This window comes from Pteropus medius, unplaced genomic scaffold, assembly GCF_902729225.1.
Source record: "Pteropus medius unplaced genomic scaffold, Ma_sr-lr_union100, whole genome shotgun sequence".
Lineage (NCBI taxonomy): Eukaryota > Metazoa > Chordata > Mammalia > Chiroptera > Pteropodidae > Pteropus > Pteropus medius.
Window position 1 is genome coordinate 14,711,918 of NW_024354503.1, and position 11,739 is coordinate 14,723,656.

General features: G+C 51.8%; 1 long non-coding RNA gene across 2 annotated transcripts; it reads right to left on the bottom strand.

The window, feature by feature from the left end:
• Positions 1-1,646: 1,646 nt before the first annotated feature.
• On the bottom strand, positions 1,647-10,026 carry LOC120596068 (uncharacterized). Of its 2 annotated transcripts, XR_005651077.1 has the most exons (4): positions 9,619-10,026; positions 7,422-7,578; positions 3,607-4,486; positions 1,647-2,977 (listed from the first exon to the last, which is right to left on the bottom strand). It is a non-coding gene; the product is annotated as an uncharacterized LOC120596068 (long non-coding RNA). The 2 variants fall into 2 exon arrangements; XR_005651076.1 differs by lacking the exon at positions 7,422-7,578 and having other exon boundaries at positions 9,619-10,016.
• Between the last annotated feature and the right edge of the window lie 1,713 nt (positions 10,027-11,739).

Genomic DNA, 11,739 nt, shown 5'->3' on the forward strand with positions numbered 1-11,739 from the left:
AAGGGCACTGGGTTTGAGAGCTCAGCCTCTGGCTGGAACTGCCTGGGTTTGCATTTAGGTCTGACCCTCATGAGCTGAGACTGTGGGCAAATAGGACCTCTGTGAACTAGGGAGGCTGATAGTCCCACCAGATGCCACTGTTTCCAGAATTAAATGAGTTCTCGATATAAAATATTTAGAATAATGTCTGGCACATCGTAAGCCCTCAGATGATACCAGGTATTATGGTTATAGACTGAAGTAAACTGAAACTCACCATAAAGGGCTTTTATTGACTGTTGACATTCGATTTTTTCCACTGGACTCTGAGCTCCCCATGCCCTTTATCTTTTATCCCTGGCACAGCTCAGGGACTCAAAAATACGTTGAAAGAATGAACACATGAACAAGTGGATTAGGGAGAGTAGGGCATCAAGATATACTTCCTGGAAGAGGCAGCACCTGGAGAGAGGGCCCCACGGAGGTGGGGAGGACAGCCCAAGCAAAGGCTGGGAGACTTCTTGCTGGGCTGGCATCAGGGGTGGTTCTCAAGGGAAGAAGTCCAGCCAGGTCTAAGGGGGCAGGGAGGAGAGGCGGGGAGCGGCTGATTGGCTGGAGCCTACCACAGAGGCAGGACAGCCCCTGTCCTGTGTCACAGGGGTCTGGGTCTGGATGAAGATGCCCCCGAGATGAGGATGGATAGAAAAAGGGCAGCAAGAGGCATCGAGGGCTTTCAGCTGAAACTCATCTTCCTCCTCTGCCCGGGCACCATGGCTCGTTTATGGAGTTTGAAATTCTATTGTCACTGGGAGAAAAACCAGCCTCACTCCACAGACCTCTCAACCCGTAAAGAAACAAGTGTTGGAGATAAGAGGATTTTAAACAAATAAACTTCCCTACAGGAGACTTAAAAGAGGAAAAGTTTATGAGTCTCCTCTCCTCTCCTCTCTCTTCTCTTCTTTCTCTTTTCTTCTTCCCTTCCCTTCCTTTCCCTTCCCTCCCTTTCCCTGCGCTTTCTTTCTCTCCCTCCATTCCTCTTATCTTCCGTCTTTCCTTCTTTTTTCATTGTCTTTATTAACAACTCATTCCCCAGATTAAAAAAAATATGTATAAGCAACTCACCCCACCACAGTGTCATCCTGCGCTGAACACTGAGAACCTATCAAAGGTTTTATTGACCCAGAGTCTATAAATGGATCATCATGTCCATTCCCCGGCCTCCTATTTCAACTGTGTATAGATCCTCACAGGTGATGGCCTGTTTCCCTCAAAGGTACCCCATGGCCTCTGCTCAGGCCCCTTCTTCTCTCCTGCCATCAGGCAGAGCTCTAGGTGTTATGATCCTTAGGCAATGGAAGGCCCAGTCTAGACTCCGAGCGCTGTCCCCTGACCCATGGAGCAGGTGACACTGTATTGTGAGCAGATCAGGCTGGATGGTGGGGAAAGTGTCACTGAAGTGGAGACACATCTCTACCCTCGGGGAGCCCCCAATCTGAGAGGACCTCTGCTCTAGGAAACCCTCGATCTTAGGGAGTAGGTTGTAAAACTGCACCACAGATGGGCTGGGCTGGGCCCCCCAAATCTGTATCACACAGTGAGTGACTTAGAGTGTGTGTGAAGCTGTCAGGTCAAGGGCAGTGGGGAAAAGCTGTCCTCTCTTAGTTCCCTCTATCCCTTTTTATCCCCAGCCTGACTGACCAAGAGGGAGGGTCAATGGAAACTAGTGTCCCCTTGGGGCAGGGGGAGAGCCAGGGCTGGAGAAGCGAGAAGTTGGGAGAGGCCTGCCGAGTGGCTCACTGGAGTCTGGCAGGCGAGTGACCACAGGAGATAAGCCCCTGCGATAAGGGGCAATCAAGCCACCTCATTTAGCAGAGCCTGTCGGTGACAAGCTGAGCACCGCATGGCCCAGGATGTGTGTGGTGGGGAGGTGGGGGAGTTACATGATTCAGGAGCTCTCAGCCTGAGGTCAGAGCTGGCGGGCAAGAGGCCTTCCGAGGCAGCCCCCCAGCTTTCCTGTCAGTCTCTACCCAAGTGGGAACATTCCTGTGCCCTGACATGGGAGCATCTCCAGGAGAATCTCGTTAAGACGGAGATGGTGGGGGTGGAATGTGGGAGGGGGCTAAATTCCCAGCAGCTTCTTGGTTCCTTCCTGGTCACATCATAATGAGTGTGAGCTGACTGGCAACATGCACGTCTACAAGGAGCTCACTGAAGCTCGTGACCTAGAGGCCAGAGGGAGGCTTCCAAGGGAGGAAGAGTGTGAGCCTCAGGATGGCGGAGTTGGCCTTGGCCTTTCTGTGACAGAAGGATCCCCTCTGGGGCCCAGATGATGAGCAGGGGTTGCCTGCATGCATTTGCAAAAGCCAACACTGGGAAGACTCTTATGGCACAGAAGGAAAACTGAGGCTCAAGGAGGGGAAGGGCCTTGCCTGGGATCACACAGCACTTGAGAGTTCTCAGTTCTCTTCTCCGCTCCAGACTGCACAAGAACTGCAAAGTCAAATTTCCACTCTGCTCTGTCTGTGCATATACTTGTGTGTGTGCATATATTTGTGCGTGTGCGGATGCTGGGGGCATACTCTGCAGGCCTGCAGCTGCAGCCGGGCCCTATCCAGGACCCCAACCCTCTGGTCAGCCGAGGCAACTCACGTGGGATGGCTGGCTTCCAGACTTCCAGGCGATGCTCACTCATCACTCCATTAGCTGCCTTTGGATCGACAGTTCACAGGCGGTTCTCATTCTGGCTTGGTGCTCCCCTAGGCCCAGCAAGAGCATTGAGGACACAGCTCAGCTTACAAGTCTTCAGGGACCTGTCAAGCTTACAGCAATTTCAGCAGGAGCACAACATGGCCAGGCAGGCGGATTAGCAATCAGGAAAATCACTTTCAGCCTTCACCAGACTAGGCCACAGAAACACTGGGATTGTCCGTAGCTGGGTATGGTCCCTTCCCTGTTTTTCCCTTCCAGAATGGGGAGCAAAAGACATCAGGACAGCCACCTGGGGAAGGGGAGCAATGACATAAATCAAAATGCCTGAAATGAATATGGAGAGGAGCATGCTTTATGCAAACATATGCAAATAGGAATGCAAATATACCATAGGGTGGGTAGGGCAAATGCAAATAAGGGCTCCAGAAAGTCCTGACAATGAGGCTCTCTTCAAATGAATGGGACCCAGGGATCCCCAGATATGTTCTTGCACAGAGCTTGGGTCTTCTTGCTCTATCAGAGTCCCAATTTCCCCACTCCCTCCCCATCTTCTGCTTGCATAATGTGGCCTGGGCTCCAGATCACTCAGGGGCCAGGGCCAGAGCACAGTATGGCCCAGATGCAGCATCCCACTGGAAAGGGTTCAGCTTTCCTCTACCTGCGCCAGGCTGCACTGCTAAATGCCTTCCATCTCCTAACCATTGTACCCCTCTGAATGGCTCGGAAGCGTCTGTAACTGCCCGTTCCCCAGGACTGCAGTCTCTACTCCAAGTTTGTTTTGTCCCCCAAAGGGGGCAAAGAGAGCGGTCTGCCCATTGAAAAGATGGCCTTTTTCGTGGGTTCTCCCGTTGTTTCCAGAAATGCTCAGCATGCAAAAGATGTGCAATAACAGATAAATGATAGAATAAGTGAACATACAAATGCAAGTTCAAATGCAGGGTCACTTCTTCTGGGACCACTGCATGTCCCTTCCGCTTCTTGCTCAGTTTTTTCCACAGCTGCCTGTGTATTGGAGCTGAAGTGTTTGTACTCTTTCCTCATGTCCTCAACTGGTCTGAGCTTGCCATGCGCAGGCATGTGTCCTGGTCGTTGCCCTGATCTGGCACCTTCAATGGAGGGCTCTCAAATGTTGCTTGACTCGATGAACACATACGCATGCGATTTATAAGTGTCTGTCTGCCTCTCCCCTTGTCAGAGTGCCTGGAGGGTAAGGACAGGCTCGCTCGTCTGTAGAACTCAGAGCTTGGCACTCACTACACATGGGGTGGATGGATGGGTGAATGGGGACCTCGGGGATCCCTGACCTGCTGACATGTCTGTCTTTCTCATTAGACTCTGAGGGGTTGGACTCCCTGGATAAATAAAGGTCAAGTGAAGGGATGGACAAGTGAATGAATGAGTGAGTGAATACTGATTACTGTCAGGGATCTGAGGAGACTGTTTCCTGTTGTACAGTGTCATTGTCCTCAGCTCAGGACACATGTGTCCCGTGTTCAGATCTGAGCTCCTCTTCCAATGTCTCCCCTGGGATCTGCTCCAGCCTGCAGGCCTTTGCTCCCACACCGGTCCTCACTCCAGCCTCACTCCCACAGTCTTGACCCTCCATCGTTCTTCCTGTGGCCTTGACCGGCTGTTTGACTCAGCCCCACAGCCTCTGGGTGATTTTTTCCTGCCTTCCTTTGAGTTTGCCAGGTCAAGTGCAGCTCTGGAGCCAGCCGGACTTTCTGGGCTTGAGTCTTCCTCCTGCCATCTGCCAGCGAGCAAAAAACAGAATCATCTCCAGGCTTCATTTTTGCATCTGTAAAATGGGGATGATACCAGCTGTTAAGAGGATTAAATAAGATTCCAAACTGACTCCCGGGATGGAGCCAGCTGCTTGGTCAAGTACTTGGCATGTGGGGCTTCCCTTCCTTCCCTGTCCTTGCTGCTGTCCCTGTAGCCCTATGTGGGGCCCAGGAGACCACCCCCCTCCCCCATGTTTTCTGGGGGCAGAAGTGGAGTCGTGGAGCTGCTTCAGGTAAAGCCCTCAGCCTGGAAGCAGGGAATGAATAGAGACCATTAAGCCAGAAAAGAGGATTCCTAAGAGAGAATCAGAACTGGAACCCACGTGTGAAGTGTTCCAAAGCAACAGTTAAAACCGAAATGAAAAACTGGAGGTAAAGTACAAGAAAGGACTTCCCAATAGTGGAGATTGAGGGAGAAGCACATTGGCTGAGGCAGAAGGCAAGGCTCTGCTGACTGAAGTTTAGGGGGCTTTGAGAAAAAATAAATAATTTGGATTTGTCTTCTGCTTCCAAGTGTTCAAAGTGTTTGCCTAATCCTCATCTTACTTCATCCCCATGAGAAGCCTTTAATGCTTGGCAACAATGTCATTTATAAAATAGGTGGGACAAGCATTGAGATTCCCCTACCACCCAGGGCAGGAAGAAGGTTCTGAGAGGTCACAGGACTGGCCCAGGGCTGCCCAGAGGAGGGTCAGGGAACTGGGGTGAGAGCCTTCTTATGAGTGAGCCCAGGTGACTGGCTTTCTCTCACCCTTTTCATATTTTTTAAAGCTGAGGTTTAATGCTGATTTTTTTTTTTTTTTTTTTTTTTTGCTGGAAAAAATGAGAAGTCGGTGGGTGGGGGGAGGTTTTCCCAATCCTGCGGAGTGCCGTGAGGCCTGAGTCTGGCCATTTACCTCTGGACCTGGGCTGGGACCAGTGTGGAGGCCATTAGGAAGGACTGTCTTCAAGGCAGGAAGGGAACGTCAGGGCAGGGAGTAGGGGTCTGGCTTCCGAGCTTCCATCAAAGGCAGATGCCTCTTTGACCCCATCTGGGCGGCCGTCCTTTCACCGCCTGTGCGGCCAGACCCCCACCCCACTCCCATCCTAGCCCGGCCCATCTCTGCCTGGCCCCAAACCTGCAAACAATGCTTGTTGACAATCCGTGGGGCCTAAACACTCGATAACAGTCCCCACCATGCCAGACATCCTAACAGCGGGCAGGGCTCTGTGCTGTGACAGGAAGATGCTTTGAATACATCATCCTGTCAACTGAGTTTATTATTCTTTCACTCAAGATAAACTGCAGCCGCCAACGAGAGGCTGTATAAATTCCAGGCTCAGAAGTCAAGCAGGCCCCACTCCTTGTTAAACACTCACTCACACACGCTCACACACACATGCACATATACATAAATCCTGCTGAGAAAATACCACCCCCTCGGGCCCCCCAGGTCTCTCAGGGCCTCAGTAGCCACCATCACATGGGGTGGTCCCAGGAGCAGCTGCAGACATGGGAACCCAAGGCTTGAGCCTACCCTTGGTCCACTTTCCTGGCTAGGCCTGAGCAACCTCATCCTGGGGGCTGGGGAAGGTCTCCCCACAGGAGCCAGCTGTCCCCAGGTCAAGCCCAGCTTCTTGACACCTGGACTTCTGTCTGTCCAAGGCCATAGCACTGTGTGGGTGGCCAGAGCACCCACACGGCTATGTTAGGAAGGGGAGAGGCTTTCAGACTTCAGAGTGAAAAGCCAGGTTCTAAGAGAAAGTAGACCCCTACGAGGCCTTCAGAAGCATCCAGCACCCATCCTGGGGGGAAGGGCCCCATAGACTATCCCCTAACCTTGTGCATGTGCACGTGCGTGCGCCTGTGCGTGCGCACGCGTACACACACACACACACACACACACACACACACACACACACACACACACAGAGAATATGCTGAGGAATCCATATCACTTCCACAGGCATACAATACCAGTTCTTTCCTCCCAAGGCCCCTGGGGATTTGCAACTAGAAGGGAGGGTCCATTGGCTTCATTTCAGTCTGGACCTGTCTCATTTGTGGGCTTAGAATAAAAACAAAACACAACAAAAAAATAAAAACCCATGTTAGATACAGGGACAAGAATAAGGGGGCAGCTGGACGCAGTGGGAAGGACAGGAGTTTGGGTGATGAACCTGGGTCTCACCCAGGTTCTCCAATCTTCAGTTTCCTCTTCCATAAAGCGGGAGAATCATTTCTCTTATGCCAGATTGTCGTGAGGACTGGGGGCAAAGCCTGACACAGAGTTGGTGCCTGCATCAAGTTTCTCCATTTGCCATGCCCTCCTCCTATTCTCCACCGGGCCCAGGAGATAATAGCATCATCCTGTTCTGTGGATGAGGAAGGTAAAACTCCAAACAGAGTCTAAGGCATCCCATATAAAAAACTGCCTAGCACTTTTGCTCCCCAGATAGTTCCATGCTCCCTCGCTTAGCTCCTTCAGGATTTGCTGAAATGTCACCAAATCAAAAGCCTTCCCTGATCACCCCTTCTCCTGACTTACTTTCACCACTTGGACTATTTTCTATTTACTCGCTTCTTAGTTTATTCTGTCTCTCCACTAGAATGTAAGCTCCCCAAGGGCAGGGACTTTGTCTTGCTTACTGCCATATCCCCAGCAGCTAGAACAGTGTCAGGCACTTAATAAATATAAATTGAACGAATGAAAATCAAGTACTTAAAACTGTGCAAAGTACATAGTAGGTATCTAACACATGTAATTATTATTGTCATTCACATCTCTACCTACATCGGACATGGTAAAGACCAGCTATGGGGCATAGCTCAACCCCCAAGGGTGGAGAAAGAAGGAAAGGATGCACTTCACAGGTTGAAGTCGGTTCATACAAGCTGTGTGACCTCGGGTAAGTGTGTCCACCTCTCTGAGTCTCACTTTCCTGTCCGATCGAATGGGAATGCCACACCTGTTCTGTGATTTGCAGTTGCCAGGAAGGGTATCCAGGTACTATGTCTCTGCTTTTGCTCTCAGCTCAGAAGCAGACAGGACCCAAGGACAGATGCCTGAGTGAGGTCACGACTTAAGGATCTAGTGTCATCCTGACGTGGGAGCAGAGTGGTCACCTGCTTAGGCAATGCAGACACAAGGACAGTTGCCTTATCAACAGGAGGACGTGCTGGGATCTCCTGACAGGTGGAAAGATGCCTCTAGATTACCCCCCTTCCTGTCACTTTCTCCTCGCACCCGCTTCTGTAGACTGAGGGAGGTGGGAGATTACTGCCAATCGGGTGCAGGCCCCACTACCCCTGCCCATCCTAGGGGGCTGCCTCAGGGACATTTTGCCCTGGGGTCAGGAGCTTCTAGGGAGTGTTCAAGCTGATGGGTGTGGTCATGTTCTCCTTCTCCAGCCTCTCTTCTTGTATTCATATTACATAAATGAGTAAATGAATAAATAAATGAGGAAGTTTTCCAGAATTCACTCCCCAGCCCCAGGCCTCAGGCCGCATTGTGGAAAAAGGCAGCAGTTCACCAAGGAAGACACTTCTGAGTGCTGACCGTGTGCGGGTATGAGACAGCCAGTTCCTCCCCAAGGAGCTCACAGCCTAGCGGGGACACAGCACAGACACTGCTTTTCAATCTGGCTTAACACTTGCTAAGGCAGATCTTTGCTCAAGTTGGGGAGCACAGAAGGGGCACATGGAGGAGGGCTCCTGGAAGAAGGTGGTAGCAGAGTGGAGTGTTAGATCCTGTATCAAAAGTGGCTATCAAACAAGGGAAAGGGTGAACCCAGCAGCGGGAACGGCTTGCACAGAGGTGTGGTGTGAAATAGCCTGCGATATGCTGGGAAGGGACCAAGGACTTGGGTAACTTGGGTTCAACACAGAGGGAAGTGGCTGGAGAGGAAGGTAGGCTCAGAGCTGGGACTTCGAGGAAATGGGTGACTTTGGTGCCTTAAGAAAGGGCAGAGTGTGATCAATCACACGCTTTAGCAAGGTCCTATGGCTGCAGAGTGGCAGAGGGATCTGAGGGCTGAGACTGGAGGCTTGTGTGACAGTCCAGGAGTGATGCTGGAGTCTGAGTGAGGGTAATGCTTGCTGGGATTCCAGCCCAGTCTCCACCTACTCGTTGACAGTACATATTCCTTTCTATCAGTTTAGAATCCAGGAAACTGAGGCCTAGAGAGGTTCCGGAATAGCTGAGTGCCACATTCAGGGGGCAGTTGTGATCTCCCTCCTCTGAACTCAGAATGAAACTCTGCTGGGGCTGGGCCTCGTTCGGAGAAAGTTTCCCATAGGACAGTCAGTTCCTCAGCTCTGTGGTTTTCTTTCAAGAGAAAGCTGAGTTCACTGAACTTAAGGGCAAATATATATTCCTGTCCTTCCTCTGCAGAGATAATAAAGTTAATGGGATTGTTTCCTGTGTGCAAGAATAGGGCTGTTAAGAAAACATTGTGGAGTGAAGGCTGTTTGCAAAGGCCAGGCGGACAGGCCAAATCTTTGCCACCAGGAGGAAGTAAAGGGTGTGTCTCCACGGGCAGGGGGCATGGTGCCACCGGTGCCTTGCTTTGCCCGAGCCTGCTGCGTGCCTATGCTGTGACTTCCCTCTGCCTCACTCGGCTCAGATTGCAGAGCCACCAGTTTCGGCTCCCTGGTCTCCAAGGTATAGGTTAGCTGGTTAGTTGGTTAGCTTTTGGCAAAACAGTTCATCCTGGTCCAAGCTGAACTTTAAAAATTGTCTGGATCCCATCTCTCGTTGTACATAGGGACACTGAGGTCTCAGGTCACACAGCCAGGTTATGGTAAGGCCTGGTACGAAAACTGAGGCATGAAGATAGGAAACGGCTTGCCTTGGTCATAGAGCCAGCCGGTGTGTTGCAGTGTTGAGACCGAAGCTTGGGGAGGAGAAATGGCTTGCTCAGTCTCCCACAGCCTGCTGGTGGCAAAGCCTGGTGTTGATCCAGGTTCCCCACCCCCGGGACAGAGCTGGCTGATCCTATGTGTGTCCCCCCTCCCCCACCCTGCCAGCAGAGAGAAGCCTCAGAGGATCCCTACAGTCCATCTCTGTTTGCTGAGCCTCAGTCATCCCTGACCATGCCTCCAACTTCCCCCACCCTCTCAGCCCTTTTAGATCTTATCGGCCCAGGCCCCATGAGGGATCCTCACCTGGACCATCCTCAAAACGCATCCGTGTGCACAGGTGCACTGGGCTGTGGGGGGCTGGGTATTCCGGCAGCAGGTAGACAAAGGCTGGGTTAAGAGGGTCATCTTCTTTTCGCACCTCCCGATTCCTCAAGTTTGTAAATCATTATCCCAGGCCACACAAAGCAGGCAGTGAGCAGGCCTTGTCACTGCCCCGTGACATGGTAGGCAGGGGCTGCTAGGGTCTTGAGTGGCCAGGTGGCAGCTCCTGGCCCTGCGCCCCCTCCCGGTCACCGGGATTGAATTACCCATCTAATCCCTGCTCCTCTGTCCACTCTCTTTGTGCCCATTGTAATTTATAATCGAGGGGCATGATGCAACCTGCTAATTACATTGCTCGATTTTGAACACATCCCAGCTTCTCTGACTCAGGCGACAGAGGGAGGAGGGAGCAGCTGGCTCTGCTTTGTGGCTTATCAGGGCTGGGTTATTCCGCTCACACCGGCTCACACCCGCTCACGCCTCCCCAGCCTCTGCCTTTGTTAACCAGGGTTTGCATCACCTCCTGCTTTCCATTTCTCCGGAATTTTTTTAACGGCCCTTTTTATGAGTTACTCAATCTTGTTGGCTAATGACTGATTGTGGGGCAGTGACAGGGGATCGCTTTGTGTTTCTATTAAATGTTACATGATTGCAATTATGAGTTAACAAGGGACAGCTAATATAAAAATAATCTATTTTGCAGCCCGGGGCAGACATGAGACTCGCTGCCTGATTCCCAGGCTGAATAATTCCGAACCCTGGGTACCACCAGCTGGACAAGAAATTAACCAAGGGAAGGATGGACCTTCCCAGGCCCTGGGGCTGCGGCTGGTGGGGAGAAAAGGGCTCTCTCCAAATCTCTTCGGAGGCCTCCCCACCCATCCAGAGAGCTTGGGTTCCCATAGGCAGGTGTCTGCATTATTACAGTTTCTTCTCAGCCCTTCCTATGCCCACCATTATCCCCACAGCCCCTTCTCCAAGCAGAGTGAGCTTCTAAATATGACGCTGGCTATGCCATTTGCCCTGTTCAAGTTCCCTTCAGGAACCACCAATATTTCTCTATATCACTGGACCCTATTTCAACTCTGCTTTCCAATAGCCATTCCCATGGCATGCCTGTCCTTGTTTGGAGTTCCCTGGGTTCTGGAAGATGAGTGACCCCACAACTTGGGCGGAAGGAGGGTCTGAGAATCGGAAGGGGTGATGAGCACCGAGGGCCTGCAGCCAGCTATCACTTTCCTGTGGAGCCTCAGACTTACCCAGTGGTACCCAGGACAATAGGGCATGAAAATGGAGAGACTTTGGCCTCTTCATCACTGTTCCCAGGAGGCAAAGAGCAGGCTGTTGACTTGGGAATGTCCCCTGGGGGCTGCTGTAGTGTGCCTCGAGGATGGACACTGAGCCTTTGCAGGTGCTGGATACACAGAGGTGCTTAATAAATACTCAGTGATCCGAAGGGAAGCAAAGAGGTATAGATGATGCCCACGACCTGTCAAGAAGACGGATCCCGGAACACAACCTGTTCACATGTCGCACAGCTGCAGAGTAGCGGGACTGGAATCCCTTCTGTACGACCAGGACCTGGCAAAGCCTGTCGCTGAGGGGTGTCTGGTGGTAGAGGAACAGCCCCTCCTTGGAACTCAGTTACCTTAACATTCGAGCTTGCATGCCAATATTCTGTCTGCATTCTAGCTGAGCAATTTACACTTCTGCCTCCAGTAACCCCCTCCCCCACACCCCACTTAGAGTGTGAGCTACTTCAGTAGGGACTAACTTTCGCTGGCTCGGCCTTTCATGATGCTCAGTAAATGCTGAACGGATTAGCAGCTGAAACTACATGGTCTCCAGGCCCCTACTCTATGCCAGGCTGCTTAACAGGGGCTTCTTGTTACCAGGATTCTCTCACTAATGCTGCAGGGCAGACATCTTAACCCTTGTTTTACAGCGAAGGCAACTGAGGCTGAGAGAGTTTACAGCCCGTGAGGGTGGGGCTGGGCTGTCCATACGTGGGCTTGGAACCAGAAGCCGAGTGCAGGCTGAGGGCCCCACTTCCCGGCTTTTCATGGCCTGGGTGGCAGCAGGCGGGCAACCACAGGCTGGGCG